This window comes from Dama dama, chromosome 1 (genome assembly GCF_033118175.1).
Source record: "Dama dama isolate Ldn47 chromosome 1, ASM3311817v1, whole genome shotgun sequence".
Lineage (NCBI taxonomy): Eukaryota > Metazoa > Chordata > Mammalia > Artiodactyla > Cervidae > Dama > Dama dama.
The window spans coordinates 80117608-80141860 of NC_083681.1; the positions used below are offsets into that span (position 1 = coordinate 80117608).

At 38.1% G+C, this 24253-nt stretch overlaps 3 pseudogenes; all 3 read right to left on the reverse strand.

Moving 5' to 3' along the window:
- Window positions 1-7649: 7649 nt before the first annotated feature.
- On the reverse strand, window positions 7650-9795 carry LOC133072071 (olfactory receptor 5F1-like; annotated as a pseudogene).
- Window positions 9796-9977: 182 nt separating this feature from the next.
- LOC133072129 (olfactory receptor 5F1-like) lies at window positions 9978-10786 on the reverse strand (annotated as a pseudogene).
- Window positions 10787-15042: 4256 nt separating this feature from the next.
- Window positions 15043-23084, reverse strand: LOC133072184 (olfactory receptor 10AG1-like; annotated as a pseudogene).
- Window positions 23085-24253: the final 1169 nt, after the last annotated feature.

Below are 24253 nucleotides of genomic sequence, written 5' to 3' on the forward strand. Positions count from 1 at the left end.
TTTCTTTTTGCACAATTGGACTAGCACATGGGCTTTAGTCTTAATCAGTTCTCAGATACTTTCTTACACACTTGTGTTCTGTGATTTGGGGAGATTTGATTTGAAATCAGGAGGTATAAACTCATCTGCAAAAAAAAAAAAATCTTAAATGATTTATAATTTTACATCTACATTCTAATAAAATCCATATGTCTCATCATTTTAATTTAAATGATGGCAAAATGGAGAATGGAGAAAGCAGATAAACTACTACTTACAGTGAAACCGTCAACTAACTATTAATTGTCTAACTTCCATGATTTTTATTACCCAATCAATCTCATCTATATCTGGTCTAAAACATCTAACACACTTTTCTATTGGCTATTTATGTATCCTTTTTACCCTTAACATTATGTCTAATAACTCATTCTATAAAGATATGGCATAAGGCTCTGCCTTAATTTACTGCTTCATAAATGCTTCTGAATTAACTTAAAAGTAGAAATCATTATTAGAAGTGGTTATTTTCTAAGGAGTGAGAAAGTGAAAACTCTTAAGAATGTAAGAGACAAAGCTTTTATATTCAAGATCATAAGGTTCCAAGGATTAGAATTCCAAATTACTGTATTAAAACACATCTCATTGCTTAGAAACACAACTTTTTGACATTTGACTGTTTTTAATCCTAGTAATTTTGCTGGAGAAGGAAATAGCAACCTACTCCACTATTCTTGCCTGGAGAATCTCAGGGACGGAGGAGCCTGGTGGGCTGCCTTGTATGGGGTCGCACGGAGTCGGACACGACTGAAGTAACTGAGCAACAGCAGCAGTAATTTTGGACATTTAAATACTTTTTCACCAAAATTAAACGTTCCTAGGGAAAAGAAATATCAATATATTTAAAAGTTTCACAAATGTAGTCAGATATTGTGTCCAATTCCTTCCCTGTTTGCAGTCTAATTTGATTAACATAAACAATAATAAAAATCAACCAAAAAGGTTAAGTTAAATATTCTTTTTTAGGAAATTATAATTTGGCTGTGAAAAATGCTTCATATATTCCTCTATAGAGGGAAGTGCTCACATGTTCAGATGTGTCCAACTCTTTGCGACCCTGTAGCCTGCCAGGCTCCTCTGTTGATGGGATTCTCCAGGCAAGAATACTGGAGTGGGTTGCTATACCCTCATCCAAGGGATCTTCCTGACCCAGGGATCGAACCCATGTCTCTTATGTCTCCTGCACTGGCAGGCAGATTCTTTACCACTGGTGCCACTCAGGAAGCTCTATAGAAGGAAACTCACTAATAAAAGGTGATTCTTTCTCATTAAAATTATTTTAGTTGTAATGGCAACATTTACTTTATTGACAGTTTAGCAAAATATGTTTGATTAATTTGAATGCAATATAGCATTCTTTGATTACAGTTTTCTTAATAGATTATTTCTAGAAATGAATAATATTAATGTTAGTATTATGTTAACAATAGACACATTAGAAACATATATTTCAAATGCTTCAAGCACATTATTTAACTTTTTAATGCAGGAAGTAAGAAATCTAACCTAAATAAGGCTATCTTAAAGAATAAATAGGTGTTCAACCCATATATACTGATGATTTCAGTTGTTTGAAATGTGTGTTAGTCATTCAGTCAGGTTGGACTCTTTGTGACACGATGGAGAATAACCTACCTACTCTGAAATTTTCCAGGGAAGAACGCTGGAATGGGTAGTCATTCCCTTTTCCAGGGGACCTTCTCAATCCAGGGATCGAATCTGGGTCTCCCGCATTGCAGACAGATTCTTTACTATCTGAGCCACAAGGGAAAGCCCATATTTGTTTGATATTATTTATTAAATCTTGATCTTGAAATTTAGAAACAATGTTGAATTAAAATAGAATATTAGTACAGAATAGTTTATATTTACCTTTTTCAAATTTTTCTGGCTACTTTATTCCTGTTGATGAATTTTTAAATATATTTTAAAATGTTACATTGTTTAAGATCTATAAGATTTTTAAACAAGAACTTAACTTGCTTTTATAAAGCAAGGCTTTTTATGGAGGAAATCCTCACTTCTTCCTCAAGGGAATATTTCTTTTCCCTCTATACATCTAAATTGCTAGTTAAATGGAAATTGCTAGTTAAATGCTCCTGTTGGCAATTAAGTTGGTGTGTTTTTGCAAACAAGTCTTCCATGATAGACCAGACTTTCCTTCAGGTCTCCCACAGAATATAATTTCATGCCTTCTCCATTTCCTAAATGCAGTCAGTGGACAAAGATGTCCTAGAAGAAGAAACACTTTGAATGGCCCAACAGTACCTGCAGGAAAATGTTCAAATTCTTTATCAACTGGTTTCTTACCTGTGTTATTTTAGTCTCTATAATTCCTCTGAATAGTCTTTTTTCAAAAACCAAGCATCATTATCATCTGAACATGCTCAATTATTCTCTCACCTTTAAGTGAAACTAAGATTATTTTATTCAAAGTATGATTATCTCTCAAGCACACTGGGAATCCCTGAATAGACACATACAGCTCATTAATGACATCTATAAACAAAGATTAAGAACAACTATATCATTTGAAGTTTTTTTTTTTTAATGTGGATCATTTTTAAAGTCTTTATTAAATGTGTTTCAATATTGCTTCTGTTTCATGTTTTCTGGTTTTTTGACCAGGAATTGAACCCGCGTCCCCTGCACTTGAAGGTGAAGTCTTAACCACTGGACTGCCAGGGAAGTCCCAAGAACAACCATTACTTATAACATTTTCTAAATTAAAAACTCCTCTTTCTTATTGAAACACTTAGTAGTTTACATTTCTCTTTTTCAACCCACATGCATGTATTTTGTGGAGAGAAGCACTTTAAGCATGAATCTAATATTTACAGACTAAGTTTTGCTATTGTTTCTGTAACAGAGTCATTTTCCACGCCTGAGTTTCTGCTCATCTACACTGTATTAGGAGACTATTTCTTCAAATTTTGAGTCTCAGCGTTTTTCCTTAGTCTGGAGGTTTTACTCCCTTGCAATTATTTTACCACACTTTTATTAGGGGAAGTTGGGTAATTTCAAATAGTCCCTAACACTGGCCTCTACCGGCTGGATCCCACTTTCACTGCCAAAAATGTAGGATTAGACTCTAAAGCAATATGAGAGTCCACACAACTGAGCGACTTCACTTTCACTTTTCACTTTCGTGCATGGGAGAAGGAAATGGCAACCCACTCCAGTGTCCTTGCCTGGAGAATCCCAGGGACGTGGGGAGCCTGGTGGGCTGCCATCTATGGGGTCGCACAGGGTTGGACACGACTAAGGTGACTTAGCAGCAGCAGCAAAAGAATAGAGACTGTTTTCTGACTCTAAATCATGTGCCCCTACCATCCCTACAGGTTTTAGGGCAGGCACTTACCACGCAGCATGTGCCAGCAGGAACCTCACGACTGTGTTACACACAGAATTTGGACCAGGAATCTTGTGACTCAAACCACTTTATTCCTGGAAAAGGATCCCTAAATGCCCAGTGTGCACACAGTGAGAACTGATGGTCATGGCTAGGCTCTGACACAAGCTCCCTGTAGCCAGAAAAGAGAAGATGCGTCTTCTATCCCGCCCCCCTCGCCCCGCGTACACACACACAACACTCACCCCTGGGAGTAATTCTTACAAAAATCTCCTTGCTGAAGCTGGAAAATATTCTTATTACCAACAAAAGCTGTATTTGTTTATGGAACTTTATGGATGAAGCAGGGAAGTGAGATAAACGACATATAGTACACACAAATGTCTGATATATTGTTCCCATCTTACTGCTGCTTAAAAAATGCTTTCCTATTTCAAAAGTGTTCTTTGAGAGCTGTCTTTGCTTCTGATTTTGACAGATTTGCTTTATACTCAGAACATACTCTCTGGTAGCTCAGACGGTTAAGCGTCTGCCTTCAATGAGGGAGACCCGGGTTTGATCCCCAAATTCCATGGACAGAGGAGCCTTGTAGGCTACAGCCCATGGGGTCACAGAGCCGGACGCGACTGAAGGACTTCACTTCAGAACATACTCTAAGTGGCGCTGGTGCTAAAGATTCCACCTGCCAATGCAGGAGATATAAGAGACACAGGTTCAATCCCTGGGTTGGGAAGATCCCCTGGAGGGCATGGAAACCCACTCCAGGTTTCTTGCCTGGGAAATCTCTGATGTAGGAGCCTGGCCAGCTATAATCCATAGGGTCGCAAAGAATCTGATGCTACTGAAACAATTCAGCCCCCCCTACACACACCCCCATGCTGAACATACTTGCATGATGACCTCTTTAATATCTAACAAATATACATTTTTCTTATACCTTGTTTCCCTGGTGATTCAGATGGTAAAACATCTGCCTACAATGCGGGGGAACTGGGTTCGACCCCTGGGTCTGGAAGATCCCCTGGAGGAGGGAATGGCAACCCACTCCAGTACTCTTGCCTGGAAAATCCCATGTACTGAGGAGCCTGGTGGGCTACATTCCTGTCATGGCTGAGAACTAAAATCTGCATTCTTTGTTAATATGCATTTTTGTTGCTGATTCACATACATGGCATTCTCATTGCTTCTGTTGGGGGAAACACATTAACTGAAACTACCCACCCTGGCTAGAAATCTTAGTACATATTCACATGAATTATTTTACCACAGGAAGTCCTGGTAAGGAACTAACAAGACACCATCAACAATCTGGGAAAAGTCAGATTTTCCACAGTCTGAGAAAAGCCAAATGGAGACTCCATGTATCCTACCACATCCCAGAAGCCTTCTCGTTGACATCCACCTTGGCTGAGCAATGCATGCACCACCAGGAAAGATCCTGAGTCAGAATGACCAGCCAAGGACAACCTGGAAATCAATTCCATCAACATAAAACCATGGATTGTGAGTCACGAGGCAGAGCAGTCCTCCTGGGTTCCCTCACCATCCTGGCCTCTGCCTGGGCATTCCTTCCCAATAAAGTCTCTTATTTTGTCAGCAAGTGTGTCTCCTTGGAAAATTCATTTCTGAGTGTTAGACGAGAGTCCCCTTTTGAGCTCTGGAAGGGGTTCCCCTTCCGCAAATTTCCTGCTCCTTCCTCCTGACTTGACCACAGAAACACAAGGCCATAAAGTCAGCAAAGCAAGAATTATCAAAGGAGGAGCATTTGGACCAGGACCAGGGGACCAAAATAAATGGCTGAAGAAAATGTCGTGGACACAACTGGCCTCGAGAAAACAACCAGCCGTACGTGACGGTTATTGTTCCGTCACAGTTGTGTCTGACTCTGCGACCCCGTGGATGCAGCACAGCAGGCGCCCCTGCCCTTCACTGTTGCCCTGAGTTTACTCAGACTCATGACAACTGAGTGATGCCATCCAACCATCTCATCCTCTGTCACCCCTCCTCTTCCTGCCCTCAATCTTTCCCAGCATCAAGGTCTTTTACACTGAGTCGGCGCTTCTCATCAGGCTGAGTATTGGAGCTTCAGCTTCAGCATCAGTCCTTCCAGTGACTATTCAGGGTCAGCTGCTGTCTGAATAAAGTCATTTTCCTTGCCTCAACACCTGCCTCTCAGATTCATTCCCTGGCCTGTCGTGTGGAGAGCAGAGCGAACTTGGGCTCGGTAACAAGAGGACATCTCCTAGAATTCCGCTACTGACTATTTTGGCTGCAAAGTCACAAAATGATGCCAGAAGCCAAGGAAGTCACCAGTGGGAAATATCAAACCCATCTGCCCCTGAATGACTGTTTGCAGTGAAGCTTCCCCCTGAATTAGGATGGGTATGTGTTTGTCACTCAGCAGCATCCAGCTCTTTGCAAATACTCTGCTTTAGAGCACTCAGATCTTAGAAATGCAGGGCTTTCCTATCTTTATCAGAGTTGAACCAAGTTAGCACAGATGCGCTACTTTTTTTCTGCTCTCCCTCTGCATAAATTATCTAAGAACATTCTTCACACTCATCTCCCACATTCCACATAGCCATTGCACTAACATGTGAATGCACTCACCTGGCCACAGGTGACTGAGTCCACAGTGCCAGTTATACAAAGATGGTTCAACCAAACTATTTATTGCAGCTGTTCACATAAGAAGCAAGAGAAAGCATTCATCTCTCTTTGTCTGTAGTTGTGCTTTTTTTTAGACTGGGTATTGTTTTCTATATCTTCCTCAATATTGACTGGAGAAAATTTAAAGTCAGACATCAGGGAGATAGAGGACAATCAAACAGATGTATAAAAAGTATGTAGGCATTTTTCATCTTTGTTTTCCTTTACCCATGAGTTAATGACTGACACACACAAAGCAACCATGACTAATAAATTATATTTTTTCATCTTATTTGTTTTATAGCAAAGGGAAACATGATAATACAATTTCAGGAGATTTAACACTTTGAGACCAATTCACAAATTTAGAGTTTTTGACATAGCAATGTGTCTACAGAAGGGCTAGTATCACAAAGTTTAAAGAGAACGCTAATATAAGTACACATCAATTTCCAAACCAAGGCAGTAAATTATATCTCAGTTTAGCAAAAAATGACCACATTTCTGTTTTCTGGTGTTGCACTTTCCATTTGACATACATCCCATATAGTTTCAATAAAGCTATTTGTTTTAAATTATTTCTATAAGGCTACACATTGGCAATAAAGCTATCTAATTGCAATAAGTTATATATTTGCAACCTATTCCAGTATTCTTGCCTGAAGAATCCCTCAGATAGAGGAGCCTGGTGGGCTACAGAGTGTGGGGTGTCAAAGAATTGGATGCAACTAAGCAACTAACATTACCACTACTACTACGTATTTGCAGTAAAGTTATGTGCACATTAACCAATACAGCTTACATATTTTCACATAAAATCAGCTACTTTATATCGGTGTTTTTATTCTTCTACACTTAGCCATTTGCATTTTACCTTCTTTACATTATACTGTTTATTTTCCTTTGAAACGTGATTAGCTGAGTATGTGTGCATGTGTCTTTGTATTTCTGTAGTAATAGCATCTGGAACAGAGTAAGTGAGAGGAGGCTAGGGAACTTGTGAGAAGAAAACAGAAATAGAAGAAAAACTACCATAAATTTGTGCATTCAAATCAGACAGCAGTTTTGTAAACAGCACTCTTTTACACCAATTCATATTTTTTTTCTTTACCAGATATGTGTGTTTTTCCAGGGATAAAGGAAATGATAGTTGGCATGTTTACTGTTGCTATTAAAAGGATATTCCTGAATTTAGACTTAAGCAACTCTGCAGGAAATAATTCCATAACTGGAATCTATTTTAAAGTTTAAAAAGTTTGATATATGCTGTAATTACATTACAAACTATAAATTGTGAAAAAATATGCGTCAGGAAAAAATAAATTGACCACTGCAAATACTCTACTTGGCTAGTTTCATGTGATATTGTCACTTTTGACTCTAAACACTGAATTGCTTATTTCCATAACCCAAATTTCTTTACAAGTTATCCCTATTTCTGAGGACGCAAAGGAAATATAGAATGATTAGATGACACTTCCATAGGTTTATATATAACTTCAGTAACTTTGCTTATATCTAATTGGATACATGTATATGAATATGAATGGACTTAACTAATTAGAAAATACTCTAATGAGAAACTAACTTACATCAAGCTTTTCAAATTTCAATGTACTCTATTTAATGCAGAAAATTCACGAAACAATCCCAGAAATGAAGGGACCCTTTCCCTAGTAATCACATTCCATAAAGCCTTCTTTACTTCCTTATTCCGGAGGCTGTAGATCAGAGGATTCAACATGGGGATCACCACTGAGTAGAACACAGAAGCCACTTTGTCCTGATTCAGAGAGTAGCTGGAAGTAGGTCTCAGATAAGTGCAGATGGAGGTGGAGTAGAACAGGATGACGGCTGTCAGGTGAGACGCACACGTGGAGAACGCTTTGCGCCTCCCCGCCCCTGCATGCACACGGAAGATGGAGAAGAGAATGTAGCAGTAGGAGGTGAGGGTCACCAGCAGACTTGCAACGATACTCACACCAGCAAAAGTGGACACGATACTTTCATACAGGCGTGTGTCAGAACAGGAGAGCATAAAAATTGGAGGAGTGTCACAGAAGAAGTGATGGATGGCGTTGGAACTGCAGAATGGCAAGCTGCTTACATAACCTGTGTGAACCATGGAGTTCACCAGGCCCGCTGTAAAAGCCCCTGCGGCCATTTTCAGGCAGACCGTCCTGGACATGATCAAGGAGTAAAGGAGAGGGTTGCATGTGGCCACATAGCGGTCACAGGCCATTAACCCGAAAAGGATGCATTCAGTTGTGGCAAAGGCTATAAAGATGTACATCTGAGGAAGCAACCAGCAAAGGAGATGGACTTCTTCTCTGATAATAGATCTACCAGCATCTTTGGGGTGATGGTGGATGAATAACAAACATCTACAAAGGACAGGTTAGCCAGGAAGAAGTATATGGGTGTGTGAAGTCGGGAATCAGCTCTGATTAAGAGGATCATCCCAACATTCCCCACAACTGTCACTGTGTAAATCACATAAAAAAAGAAAAAGAGGACAACCTGCTGCTCCTGTGTGTCTGCTAATCCCAAGAGGATGAACTCAGTCAGCAGAGTAATAATTTTTTCTGGCCATTTGTCACAGGTATAGTATGCTTAAATTTACATTAGGCCCAAAGTTTACAGGAAATAGTACAAAGACGAATGAGTTTCAGTGGTTGGCATGTAGAAAACCTAACCGCTAGGGTCATAAAGCATAGTAAATACTGAAACTGACATAATAGTTAAGTTAGTAGAAAAAATGAATGACCGTTGGAATTTATTAAGCAGTTGTATCACATTCGGGTTGAGGGATTAAAAAATGACTGGTCAAGGTCCACATATTTCATTTCAGATTAATTTTTTTTGTGTGGCAAATCCAGTATCTATGTTGTATTCTTTCTCTTCTAGCCCACATACAAAATATAGAATATAGACATGCCCTTGCTGAAATCTCTCCCATATCTTCTGAACAGACACTTAACTTTAACTCAAATACATTTTTTTTCTTCTCCTCAAGATCATTCTGCGTGTTCTTCAACCCATTGATTCATGCTTCACCACTTGGAAATTGCTTTTGTGTTCTCCAAGCAGCAAAAGCAGCCCATTTCAAATAACCAAAATTTGGGCATGCATTATATTGTTAAGAGGAGGAGGGCAAGGCAGCCCGCTCCAGTATGCTTGCCTGGAGGATTCCATGGACAGAGGAGCCTGGTGGGCTACAGTCCATGGGGCCGCAAAGAGTCAGACATGACTGGGTGACTAAGCACAGCACAGCATGTTGTTGAGAATGATCTTGTAGTAAAGCAACAACCATTCTCGTCCCAAACCACGCTGTCAAATGAATGACAGATCGTAACAGACACTGTGCCTGTCCACGGCAGTGAATGACATACCAAGCTCTTACTGCATTCTTCCCAGAACTAACTTACTTCGTCAAGTATTTTCTTTTTTGTCAAAATCTCTAATAAATCAGCTCAGGCACAAAAATAAAAAGACAGTTTTCATGTTTTAAATGAAATGAAAATCAGTGAAAATTTGAATTAGCTCTTTGTAAAAATTTGAGACAACTTCTAAGTATATACACATTGCTGCCTCTTTATTTTGTTCTCCTTAAAAGGGGTTGGGTACACTTGGGGACTGGCTTATAGATTTTGATTGTGAAATCAATCCTCTAAAGGCAGAAACTGCAGTCTCAAAAGTAATTAAAATGTGATCACACCCAGAGAGATGGAATCAAACACTAGTGCGATCTTCATTATAACACGGTTCCTGATCTCTGTCTTTTTAAAGTTTTTGCTTTATTTAAAAAATGGTTATTTAATTGCCTCTTTCTTTGTAGTGTTAGCAGCTTAGTCCAAATGGGTATATAACCTACAACCATACTACTGTCCTTCCCTGTGTGAAGTTTGTGTGTATCCCTCCCCTCAGAAGAGTAATTTTAACTTTTATTCCACATTTGTTCGTGAGTTAAATTAATCAGAAGGAGAAAATAACTACTAACCGCATGCCTACATGAATACCTATTGACCGAGATGAACACCATGGACCACAGCTGGTTGAGGCAGATGACAACTTTAGGAGAGAGAATGTAGGAGCAGGAGGTGAGGGTCACCAGCAGAGCTCCGACCATATTCACACCAGGAAACGTGGGAAAGATGCTTTCATGCAGGCCTGTGTCAGAAAGGAGAGCTTAAAAAGGGGGGGGCTGTCACAGAAGAAGTGATGGATGACATTGGAACTGCAGAAAGGAAAGCTGCTTATACAACTTGTGAGAACCATGGAGTTCACCAGGCCCACTGTAAAAGCCCCTGTGGCCATTTTCAGGCAGACCGTCCTGGACATGATCAAGGAGTAAAGGAGAGGGTTGCATATGGCCACATAACGGTCACAGGCCATTAACCCAAAAAGGATGCATTCAGTTGTGGCCAAGGCTATAAAGAAATACATCTGCAGAAAGCAGCCTGCAAAGGAGATGGACTTCTTCTCTGATAATAGATCTACCAGCATCTTTGGGGTGATGGTGGATGAATAACAAACATCCACAAAGGACAAGTTAGCCAGGAAGAAATACATGGGTGTGTAAAGTCGGGAATCAGTTCTGATTAAGAGAATCATTCCAACATTCCCCACAACTGTAAGTGTATAAATCACAGAAAAAAGGCAAAATAGGGTAATCTGTAACTCCAGTGAGTCTGCCAAACCCAATAGGATGAACTCAGTGAGCAAAGTATAATTTTTTCTGGCCATTTATTACAGAAATTTTATGCTTAACCTTGAATTCACTCTTAATATTTTCCTCTCAAAAGGTTACAGGAAGTAGTAGGCCTAATAAAATTAGTTACACATGAAAAAAAATTCTAGGATAACAGAGCATAATATATAGAAAAAGTGAAGCAAGAAGAAAATTAGTGAACAGATGAATAAGCATTGTTCTTAGCCGCTCAGTCATGTCCCACTCTTTGTGACCCCATGGACTGTAGCCCACCAGGCTCCTCTGTCCATTGGATTTTTGCAAGCAAGAATACTGGAGTGGGTTGCCATTTCCTTCTCCAAGAACAAGCATTGGAATTTATTAAACAATTCTCCATGTTAAAATACACCTGGGTTGAAGGATTCTCAAATTATTGGGCTAAGTACACATATTTCACTTCATTTTCTGCAAATGCAATATATATATATTCTATACTTTCTCTTCTAGCCTACATCCAAAATGCAAAGTACCAAACTATTCTAGCTGAAGTCTCTCCCATGGTCTGAACAGTTATGTGAGTTTAACTTAATGCAAATTTTTCTCCTCAGGACCATTCTGCATATTCTGCAACTCTAAAATCTATGTAAAGTAATTAGCCTCCAATTAAAATAAATAAATTAAAAAAAATCTGTGCATCAACACTTGAAAATCACTTCTCTATTCCCCATGCAGTAAAAAAAGTCCATTTCAAATAATCACCATTTTGACATTTACCATATTCATAAACATGATTTTGAAATGTTTTAAATTAAACCAAACAACTCTTTCATTACAAAGCACACTATCAAATTAATGCCATGTATTAATATTAGTACACACTGTACCTGTCCCCATCAGTCAATGGCAGTGCCAAGTACCTAGCAGCATCCTTCCCATTACTAACTTGTCTAGTTTATTGTTTTCTTTTTTTATTAGAAGGCCAAATAACTCAGTTGAGGCACAAAAGTGAAATGAAGATTTTCATTTTCTAAATGAAATGAAAAGCAGAGAAATTTGGAATTACCTCTTCGTAAATATCTGAGACACTTTCTCAGCATATACACATTGCTGCCTTCTATTTTGTCTTCCTTGAAGAGGGTTGGGTAACCATGAGGATGGGATTACAGGTCTTGATTGTGGCATCAGTCCTCTAAAGGCATAAACTCTAATCTCAGAGGTAGTTAAAATAAGATCACAGGCAGTTAGATGCAGTCAAATGGGATGTGGATCCTGCATCCTCATGTGATTATTGATCTCTTTGTTACCTTAATGTTTCCCCAATGTTTATAAGATATTAATTTTAATTGGCTGTTTACTTGCTTCCTTGTAGCTGTAGCATATTCCGAAAGGGTGCAGAGCCCACTAGCAAGTTATTATTTTTCCTTTTCTGTTTGAGTTTATGTGTGTTCATATGTGTGTTCACCCCTCCCCTTGTCTCAGTGAGTTTAACCTTTATTCCAACTCAGTAATTGAGTGAAATAAATAAGAAAATGACACTCACTTCAACCCTTTTTAAAAACCCTTTTAAATACTCTACTCTGATTAAATAAGACAATATATTTAAAAAAACATACTTTTAAAATTCTGTAATTACATTTTTTTGTTGAAATTGTCTGTGATTCTGATCTTACAAAGATCAGAATAAACTACAAATATTCCATACCAAAAACACAAATCACAAAGAGAAATGAATCACACTGGGTGTCCATATGAAGAGAGTCTGTTTGCATAGAGAAATAAATAAATCATGGCAACATATTCTTAGTTCAATCTCCAAGGTAGTAGAAATAAAAATTAAAATAAATAAATAGGATCTAGTGAAACATATAAGATTTTGCCAGCAAACAAAACCATAAGCAAAATGCAAAGACAACTTAGGACTGGGTAAAATCTTTTGCAAACCATGCAAATGACAAGGGCTTAATTCCCCAAATATACAAACAGCCCATATAACTCAATAACAACAACACAGCAAAATAGCAAACAATCCAAGAGAAAATTGACAGGACCTGATTAGACATTTTTACAAAGAAAACATGCAGATGGCCAACAGGCACGTGAAAAGGTACTCAACAGCAAGAGTTGTTAGTGAAAGGTAAATCAAAACTACAATGAGGTGTCACCTCACACCAGTCAAAATAGCCAACATTAAAAAACAACAACAACAACAAAAAATCTACAAATAATAGATGCTAGAGAGCTTATGAAGAAAAGGGAATCCTAGTACATTGTTGGTAGGAATGCAAACTGGTACAGCTACTGTGGAAAACTTATTGAAGTTCCTTAAAAATCAAAAATAGAATTACCATATGATCCAGCGATCACAATCCTGGGTATCTATCTGAATAAAACTATAATTCGAAAAGATATATGCTTCCTTATGTTCATAGTAGTACTATTTACAATAGCTAAGGCATGAAAGCAATCTTATTGTCTGTTGACAGATGAATGGATAAAAATATTGTACGTATATACAATGGAATATTAGCCACAAAAAAGAATAAAATAATACCATTCACAGCAACATGGATTGACCTAGAGATTATCATATTAAATGAAGCAAGTCAGAAAGAGAAAGGCAAATATCCAAATATGGTATGATATCATTTATACATGGAATCTAAAAAATGAAACAAATGAACTTATTTACAAAACAAAGAGACTCACAAACATAGAAAACACATTTATAGTTACCAAAGGAAAAAAAGGGTAGGGGGGACAAATTTGGAGTTTAGGATTAGCAGATACAAACTATTATTTACAAAATAGATGACCAGCAAGGTCCTAGCATGTGTGTGAGTGTGTTCCCGCACGTGCATGTGTATATATACACACAAGGAGCTATATTTAATATCCTATGTTGTTGTCCAGTCACTCAGCTGTGTCTGACTCTGCGACCCATGAACTGCAGCATGCCGGGCTTCCCCATCCTTTACCATCTCCCAGAGTTTGTTTAAACTCAAGTCCATTGAGTCCGTGATGCCATCCAACCATCTCATCCTCTCTTGCTCCCTTCTCCTCCTAAAAGCGATCACTTCCAGCAACAGGGTCTTTTCCAATGAGTTGTCTCTTCCCATCAGGTGGCCAAAGTATTGTAGCTTCAGCTTCATCATCAGTTCTTTCGATGAATATTCAGCATTCACTTCCTTTAGAATTGACTGGTTTGCTCTCTTTGCATGCCAAAGGTCTGCCAAGAGTCTTCTTGAGCACCACAATTAGAAGGCATCAGTTCTTGAGCACCTAGCCTTCTTTATGGGCCAACTCTCCCATCCATACATGACTACTGGAAAAACCATAACTTTGACTATATGGACATTTATCAGCAGAGTGATGTCTTTGCTTTTTAATACTTTTTCTAGGTTTGCCATAGATTTCTTTCCAAGGAGCAAGCATCTTTTAATTTCATGGCTTCAGTCACCATCTCAGTGAGGGAAATAAGGATATCTCAAAGCAAATAATAATAGACAGAATGTTAAAAGGCATATTCAGAGCAAATCACCCAGTTAAAAATAAGATTTTTGAGCCTGAATAAGTGTTCAAAACCAGAGAATCAAATTTGGGAAGGCTTTGTTTGCATGTTATGTTGAAGGAAATCTCTGCAGGAGTGATCTTGCATCCAAGAGGTCGGCGAGTCAGCCATGGCTGGAAAATCTCTCTTTGCCACCCTTTATCAATCAGAATAATGGTTCTCCTAGAAACTATATTCTTCTCATGCAGGTAGTATGTTCTGACATGAAAACTACGTCTAGAAACCAGTATCTGAAGATGCCCTACCAGCATATATGGAAAATTTGGAAAGCCTTTCTCAAATTCAATGTAACAAATGATCTTTGCTTCTTCCCATTGTTCTCTACAGTCAGCAGAGGTACAACTGCCAATGAGTTACCATTTTGGGTCTTGAATATGATGCCTCAAATATAATTTTTTCTCAAACACTCATCTTTTAGTGAAACTATCAATACCAGGCCTGCTACACCATGCTTTTAGTCTTTTCATCTGATAAAGCTAATTTGATGCCTGTTAGTTTTCAGGCTATACATTGGGACTAGAGAAAGAAAGTTGAATAATCTCATTGGAAAGAGAAAACATAGGCAATGTTCTGCAAAATTAAAAAGCAACAACAGTTCACAAGACCCATTAATGAATGTTATGTGTTATATCAAACTTTTCAATACCCTGAATAGAGTTTGAGATTATTTTTTTATTTAAAATAACATTAGAGTTTACGTGATATAAAAATAACAGATCATTTACCTATAATATGAAGTCACAGCTAATGGGAAAATAACAGAAATTGAGTGGAGACTGTAATGAATAAGAAACAAATTTTATGAATTAATATTTTTAAATCACAGTCCAATTTTAGTAGGAATTTTCTCAAAGCCACCATAACATCTTTGTTTCTCAGACAATATACCATAGGGTTAAACATTGGTGTGGCAATGGTGTAAAAAAGAAAGAGAAATTTGTCCCTTCCTATCAAATGACTGGACTTTGGCCTTAAACATGTAATGCGTCCTGATCCAAAGAATAAAGCCACAACCATGAGATGGGAAGAGCAGGTGGAGAAGGCCTTGGCTTGCCCAGTGCTGAAGGCAGCTTCAAGATGGTCTCAACTATTCTCATATAAAATCCAAGAATCAACATAAAAGGAATAGTGACAACTAGAACAGCAATCACATAAACTAATATCTCAATCATAAAAGTGTCCCCACAGGCAAGGTTAAACACTGGATGTACATCACAGAAGAAGTGATTCAACTGGCTAGAGCCACAGAAGGGTAGAGAGATCTGGTAAGTAAATTCTATGTATGTAGTAATTCCACTGACCTAACTGCCAGCGGCCAGTTGGACACACAGCCTACTGTCCATGAGGAGAGTGCACAGGAGTGGGTTGCAAATGACAACACATCTGTCACAAGCCATTGAAGTCAGAAGAAGGCACTCAGTGACCCCAAACACCAGAAAGAAATACATCTGAGAAGCACAGGCTAGAAAGGATATATTTCTAGTTTGTCTACTGAGATCTGTTAATAACCCAGGGACAGTGACTGATACATAGCATATTTCTAAGGAAGAAAAATTCCCTAGGAAAAAATACATGGGAGTCTGGAGGGAAGGATCCATCTTGGTTATTATAATAATGAGACTATTTCCCATCAGAATAATCATATACATGATTAAAAGCATCCCAAAAAGAAATCCTTGTAGGTCAGAAGTATCAGAGAAGCCAAGCAAGATGAACTCCACCAATGTAGTCTGTTTCCACTCTGGTGGATTTTACCCTCTGGATTCCATCTGTGAAAAAAAGACCCAATCAAAAAGTGGGCCAAAGAACTAAACAGACATTTCTCCAAAGAAGACATACAGATGGCTAACAAACACATGAAAAGATGCTCAACATCACTCATTATCAGAGAAATGCAAATCAAAACCACAATTAGGTACCATTTCATGCCAGTCAGAATGGCTGCTATCCAAAAGTCTACAAGCAATAAATGCTGGAGACGGTGTGGAGAAAAGGGAACCCTCTTACACTGTTGGTGGGAATGCAAACTAATACAGTCACTATGGAGAGCAGTGTGGAAATTCCTTAAAAAACTGGAAATAGAACTGCCATATGACCCAGCAATCCCACTCCTGGGCATACCCACAGAGGAAACCAGAACTGAAAGAGACATGTACACCCCAATGTTCATCACAGCACTGTTTATAATAGCCAGGACATGGAAGCAACCTAGATGTCCATCAACAAATGAATGGATAAGAAAGCTATGGTACATATACACGATGGAATATTACTCAACCATTAAAAAGAATACATTTGAATCAGTTCTAATGAGGTGAATGAACTGGAGCCCATTATACAGAGTGAAGTAAGCCAGAAAGAAAAACACCAATACAGTATACTCATGCATATATATGGAATTTAAAAAGATGGTAACGATAACCCAGTATGCAAGACAGCAAAAGAGACACAGATGTATTGAATAGTCTTTTGGACTCTGTGGGAGAGGGTGAGGGTGGAATGATAACGGGAGCATGGCATTGAAACATGTAAATTATCATATGTGAAACAAATTGCCAGTCCAGGATCAATGCATGATACAGCATGCTCGGGGCTGGTGCACTGGGATGACCCAGAGGGAGGGGATGAGGAGGGAGGTGGGAGGGGGGGTTCAGGATGGGGAACACATGTGCACCCATGGAGGATTCAAGTCAATGTATGGCAAAAAAAAAAAAAAATACAATGTTGTACAGTAAAATAAATAACTAACTAAATGTTTAAGGTCACTCAGATGCACCGTGTCCAGCAGCAAAACTGGACAAAATAATTCGATGATTTCAAATCAATTTACATGATAGCTACCCATTTTTTTGTTGTATTTTTGTTAATACATCAAATCCAGCATCCTAAAATACCACAGTGTAAAAATAAAAAACAATCTTAGACTCTTTCTTTTGACTCACATTAAAGATTATGAGTTTATGAGTAACAGTAAAACAGAAAACAACAAAAACAAAAAAATATGTTGTGTAGCCCATTTTCAGGATAAGAATTGCTCTAGGTAATGGAGGGCACTTTCTTCTGAAAAAATGCTTCTCTTTCCTGATCAGTTTGGTTTCTATTAGCTTTTGATTTGTATTTTTCAGCCTTGAGCTTCTTAATTTTCAATTTTTGTATGTGTTTGTTTTCATGTTTTCTTTGCCGTTTCTCTTGTGAGCTGCATCTCAGATAATGAAAGGGCAGTGTGATCAGTAAGGCTCCACTGCCGGGCGCAGCTCAGCAACACCCTCCCCCAACACCACCATTCTCCAGACCACTCTGCAAGAGAGGCTTAAACTTCCATCAGAAAAATAATACGTTCTTGTCATCATCATGCAAATTCCATGTGATATACCACAGAAGTTTATAGTACAAATAAAACACCATAGCAAGTCATATGTTCACATGAAGTTCAGAATATGAAATAGATAAGGATTTGATGTAATGTGTCCTTAACCTCATTATGGCCCTTAACAATCTTAACAACTCTACTTATATTTTACATGTTAGACCTTGAAAGGTAATTAGATAATTTTGAGGTCTTTAGCAGTAATTAAATAAGAAAAAGGGAAAAAATGGGTAAAGAAATTTGATCATAACAGTCACAGATCTGACAACAGACAAATGCAAAGTCAGCTTTTGCATATGTTTCTACCTTCAGATATATATGTGTATACATATATACATACACACATATATATATATACATATATATGAATATGCATGTATACTTATGAAAATATATAGATATTGTGAATATGCAAAATGCATTATAGACATGTGAAGGTCATGTAATATCTATTTAAAATATCTATATCTGAATAATTATCAGAAAGCAAGTGCGAAATGCAGTATCTCACTCACAGTCATAGAAATGAGAGTCTGATTTCTTGTGGTTACAGTCTGCATATTTCAAGTTCAGGAGATTTATCTCATTAATGAATTTGACTGAAAGGAAGTTTTTTATTCTTTTTTTCATTCCTTAATTATAAAGAATACACTACTATAAAATAAGCTGCTTAAAATACTTGCTGCTTACCTTTTTTTAAAAATGTTGTGAAGAAGTCAATATGCCTTTCTCTTTTATAATGAATATTGCCCTATATAATATACATGTCTGGTTTGAATTATTCAAGTAACTAATTCAATCCTTACTATTTTCCCTTGAAGCTCATACCTTAAATCAATCAGTGCACTTAAATAGAAATGGTCTGTTTTTACCGTGGAGACATCTCTTCACAACAAACTCTATTTTTAAACTCAATAAACTGTTTATTGAGACAACTTAAGAAATAAACACAGCCGCCTCCAAGTCAGTTAGTGCTGCAACAGTTTCCCTCTCTATTGAATATGGTCTGGGGAGCACTAGCTACTTACCCACGCCCCTTTATGTGTCTCCAAGTGCTCCACGTCTTTGGAGAGTAGGGTAATTGTCCTCCTAGGAAAAGCTGTTTAAGATATTCACAGTCTTAACTTGGGCAGTATCTATTTATGCAATCAGTGCATACAAAATTTAAAAGTATTAAAATACCATTCTTTAACCACACAGAAAGGAATTTGAAAATTATCTAGAATTCACCCATCATCTAGTCTGTTATGAGTTAAGGTCCTCCCTTCACACCATATATAGAATTTATCTTTAGTTGAAAGTTACATACATATGAGAGATTGTGGTATTACTCTTTTGCACTATGAATCTTTGCTAAACTATTTAAAATAATTTATGCATTCAGCCTTTATTTATTGAAGCATTCAGTAAAACTTAATCATCTCAGTTAGATTAACTGTAACTCAATGATGGACCATAGCCTTGCTTAACTCAATGAAGCTATGAGCAATGCGTTGTATGGCCATCCAAGATGGATAGGTCATAGGTCAGAGTTCTGACAAAACGTGGTCCACTGGAGAAGGGAATGGCAAACCACTTTGTCTGGAGAACCCAATGAAAAGTAAGAAAAGGCAAAAAGAGAGGACACTGAAAGATGAACTCCCCAGAACGGTAGGTGATCAATATGTTACTGGAGATTAGTGGAGAAATGACTCCAGAAAGAATGAAGAGACGGAGCCAGAGCAAACACAACACCCAGTTGTGGGTGTGACTGGTGATAGAAGCAAGGTCCAATGCTATAAAGAGCCATATGGCATAGGAACCTGGAATGTTAAGTCCATGAATCAAGGCGAATTGGAGGTGGTCAAACAGGAGATGACAACAGTGAATGTTGACATTTTAGGAATCAGTGAAATAAAATGGATTGAATGGGTGAATTTAACTCAGATGACCATTATATTTACTACTGTGGGCAAGAATCCCTTAGAAGATGGAGTAGCCAATATAGTCAACAAAAGAGTCTGAAATGCAGTACTTGGATGCAGTCTCAAAAACGACAGAAAGATCTCTGTTCGTTTCCAAGCAAACCATTCAATATCGCAGTAATCCAAGTCTATGCCCCGACCACTAATTCTGAAGCTGAAGTTGAACAGTTCTATGAAGACCTACAAGATCTTCTAGAACTAATACCAAAAAAGATACTATTTTCATTATAAGGGACTGGAATGCAAAAGTAGGAAGTCAAGAAACACCTGGAGTTAACAGGCAAATTTGGCCTTGGAGTATAGAATGAATCAGGGCAAAGGCTAATACAGTTTTGTCAAGAGAATGCACTGGTCATAGCAAGCATCCTCTTCCAACAATACAAGAGAAGACTCTACATATGGACATCACCAGATGGTCAACACCAAAATCAGATTGATTTTATTCTTTGCAGCCAAAGATGGAGAAGCTCTATACAGCCAGCAAAAGCAAGACCAGGAGCTGACTGTGACTTGGATCATGAACTCCTTAATGCCAAATTCAGACTTAAACTGAAGATAGTGGGGAAAACCACTAGACCATGCAGGTATGACCTAAATCAAATCCATTATGATTACACAGTGGAAGTGAGAAATAGACTTAAGGGACTAGATCTGGTAGACAGAGTATCTGATGAACTATGGACAGAGGGTCATGACATTGTACAGGAGACAGGGATCAAGACCAACCCCAGGAGAAAGAAATGCAAAAATGCAAAATGGCTGTCGGAGGAGGCCTTACAAATAGCTGTGAAAAGAAGAGAAGCCAAAAGCAAGAGAGAAAAGGAAAGATATACCCATTTGAATGCAGAGTTGCAAAGAATAGCAAGGAGAGATAAGAAAGCCTTCCTCAGAGATCAATGCAAAGAAATAGAGGAAAACAATAGAATGGGAAAGACTAGAGATCTATTCTAGAAAATTAGAGATATCAAGGGAACATTTCATGCAAAGATGGGCTCAATAAAGGACAGAAATGGTATGGACCTAACAGAAGCAGAGGATATTTAGAAGAGGTGGCAAGAATACACAGAAGAACTATACAAAAAAGATCTTCATGGCCCAGATAATCACAATGGTGTGATCACTCACCACACCAGACATCCTGGAATGTGAGGTCAAGTGGGCCTTAGGAAGTATCACTACAAACAAAGCTAGTGGAGGTGATGGAATTCCAGTTGAGATCTTTCAAATCCTGAAAGATGATGCTGTGAAAGTGCTGCACACATTATGTCAGCAAATTTGGAAAACTCAGCAGTGGCCACAGGACTGGAAAAGGTCAGTTTTCATTCCAATCCCAAAGAAAGGTAATGCCAAAGAATGCTCAAACTACTGTACAATTGCACACATTTCACATGCTAGTAAAGTAGTGCTCAAAATTCTCCAAGAAAGGATTTAACAATACGTGATCCATGAACTTCCAGATGTTCAAGCTGGATTTAGGAAAGGCAGAGGAACCAGAGATCAAATTGCCAACATCTGCTGGATCATCAAAAAGGCAAGAGAGTTAGAGAAAAAACATCTATTACTGATTTATTGACTATGTCAAAGCCTTTGACTGTATGGATCACAATAAACTCTGGAAAATTCTGATAGGGATGTGACTACCAGACCACCTGAACTGCCTCTTGAGAAGTCTGTATGCACATTAGGAAGCAACAGTTAGAACTGGACATGGAACAACAGACTTGTTCCAAAATGGAAAAGGAGTACATCAAGGCTGTATATAGTCACCCTGCTTATTTAACTTATATGCAGAGTACATCATAGGAAATGCTGGGCTGGATGAAGCACAAGCTGGAATCAAGATTGCCTGGAGAAATATCAATAACCTCAGATATGCAGATGGCACCACCTTTACGGCAGAAAGTGAAGAAGAACTAAAGAGCCTCTTGATGAAAGTGAAAGAGGAGAGTGAAAAAGTTGGCTTAAAGCTCAACATTCAGAAAACTAAGATCATGGCATCTGGTCCCATAACCTCATGGCAAATAGATGGGGAAACATTGGAAACAGTGGCTGACTTTATTTTTCTGGGCTCCAAGATCACTGCAGATTGTGATTGCAGCCATGAAATTAAAAAGACTCTTACTCCTTGGAAGGAATGTTATGACAACCTAGACAGCATATTGAAAAGCAGAGACATTACTTTGTCAACAAAGGTCCATCTAGTCAAGGTTATGGTTTTTCCAGTGGTTATGTATGGATCTGAGAGTTGGACTATAAAGAAAACTGAGTGCTGAAGAACTGATGCTTTTGAGCTGTGGTGTTGGAGAAGACTCTTTGAGAGTCCCTTGGACTGCAAGGAGATCCAAGCAGTCCATCCTAAAGGAGGTCAGTCCTGGGTGTTCTTTGGAAGGACTGATTTTGAAGCTGAAGCTCCATTATTTTGGCCACCTGATGGGAAGAGCTGACTCATTTGAAAAGACCCTGATGCTTGGAAAGATTGAGGGCAGGAGGAGAAGGGGACGACAGAGGATGAGATGGCAGGATGGCATCACCGACTTAATGGGCAGGAGTTTGGGTAAACTACGGGAGTTGGTGATGGACAGGGAGGCCTGGCATGCTGCAGTCCATGGGGTCGCAAGGAGTCAAACATGACTAAGTGACTGAACTGAACTGAATCACATATAATGTGTACTGTTCCATTGTTAGTAGTAAGGAAAATGTCTGAGAGATGTTATGACAGAGCAACACAATATACTTTAGTGCACATAGTAGTGGAAGCAGAACACTTAAGATGTGGTTGCAATAATCCATGTGGGAAACTAGGGTTGATATGGTACGTATGTTGTGAGAAATGGTCACAATATCTACATACAGTTTCTTTCCAAACTTGTTCCTCTGTTTTCATTCTCAATTTTATCATACCTAAAATCAACCACAAGAGAAAATATGATCTATTTATATTTCTTCATCTATTTAACCTACATTAGTCAGTCATCAAATTATGCTTACTGTTTCTTCTAAATATTAATTAATTTCACTCATTTCCTTCTATTTTTATGGGAATTTAAAAAATTTATATTTTTGTATACTTTTTATATTGAAATATGCTTTATACAATGTTATTTTTGATACTTCTTCACTTTCATCAATCTTTTTTTTTCAAAGACAGTGTTTTTTCTATGAGGTAGATAAAATCATGTCATTTTTCTCCTTGATTCCCTTCACTATCTCTTCTTGGTACACCATGAAAGAGACTGAAACACCACTAACAAATGCAGTTCTCCTTCATTTATCTTTTTCCATAGAAGCCCAAATGTTCTTCCAGTTTCTCGTTCCACTTGCTTGACTCAGTTCTTGGCAATGAAATAGGAAAAAACACATTCAGAATGATCCCAGAAACTATGGAACTTACCAGTATCAAAGCCACCTGACCCTGAATGATTGTTAACGGTGGAGTTGTACACCGGAGAAGACATGAGTCTGAGAAAACTCCGGGAGATAGTGAAGGACAGGGAAGCGTGGTGTGCTGCAGGCCATGGGGTCACAAAGACTTGGACACAAGTGAGCGACTGAACAACAGCATCACAGTGAGCTTCACCCTGAACCTGGGATGTTGTCTTGGAATCCCTTCTTCAGAGCCCTCAGGTCTTAGAATTGTAGGAGTTTCTTATCTTTGTCATAGTTCAACCAATTAGTGTAGAGGCATTGTTTTTGTTCTCCTCTCTCTCTGCATAAATTATCCAAGAACATCCTTCACCCTTACCTCCTCATTCCACATGGTCATTATATACCACATAACTGCACTCACTCAGCTCCAAGTCACTGATTCCGCAGTGCCTGTTATACCAAACAGTTCAACTAAACTATTTCCTGCAACTGTTTGAAAAAGAACCTGGAGAAAATCTTTCTGTCTTTGCCTCTGTAGTTGTAATTTTTTTACACTTGGGAAATTTATTCCATTTCCCCCTCCATACTGAATGGACACAACTTGAGCTCTGATATCAGGGACATGAAGTAGAATCATGCATATGTGTAACAGATCTATGTACTTTAATCTCTCTTGTGTTCCTTTACCAGTGAGTTAATGATTGACACACACAACACAACCATAGTTAATAAATTATATTTAAAAATTCTATTTTTTACAATGCAAGGTTTAAGTGGTGAGACAATGTCAGGAGATTGAATGTTTTGAACCCAATTTATTAGCTCAGAACTTTTGCTATGCTCATCATCAGATTGATCTCTTGTTTGCAAAACTTTGAAATCCCATGGCCAATAATTACTATCTTTTTTTTTTTAGTAACAAATCTAAGGAGAATAATATTTATTCTATAACTAAAATATCCCAGGGACTATTTTGAGACTTAAGGGTGGTGGCTGGGTACATGCAATGTTTCCATTTTAGGACTAATATTACAACATTTAAAGAGAATTTGAGCATTTTCCCACCAAAGCTATAAATTGTATCCCACATTAGTAAAAAATGACCAAATTTCTGTTTTCTGGTGCCACAGTTCTATTTATCATATATTCCATATAGTTTTAATAAAATTATTTGCCTTAAGATTGTTCTTATAAAGTTATATACATGTCCAATAAAGCTATATCTTTGCAATAAAACTACCTATTTTCATTATCGTTA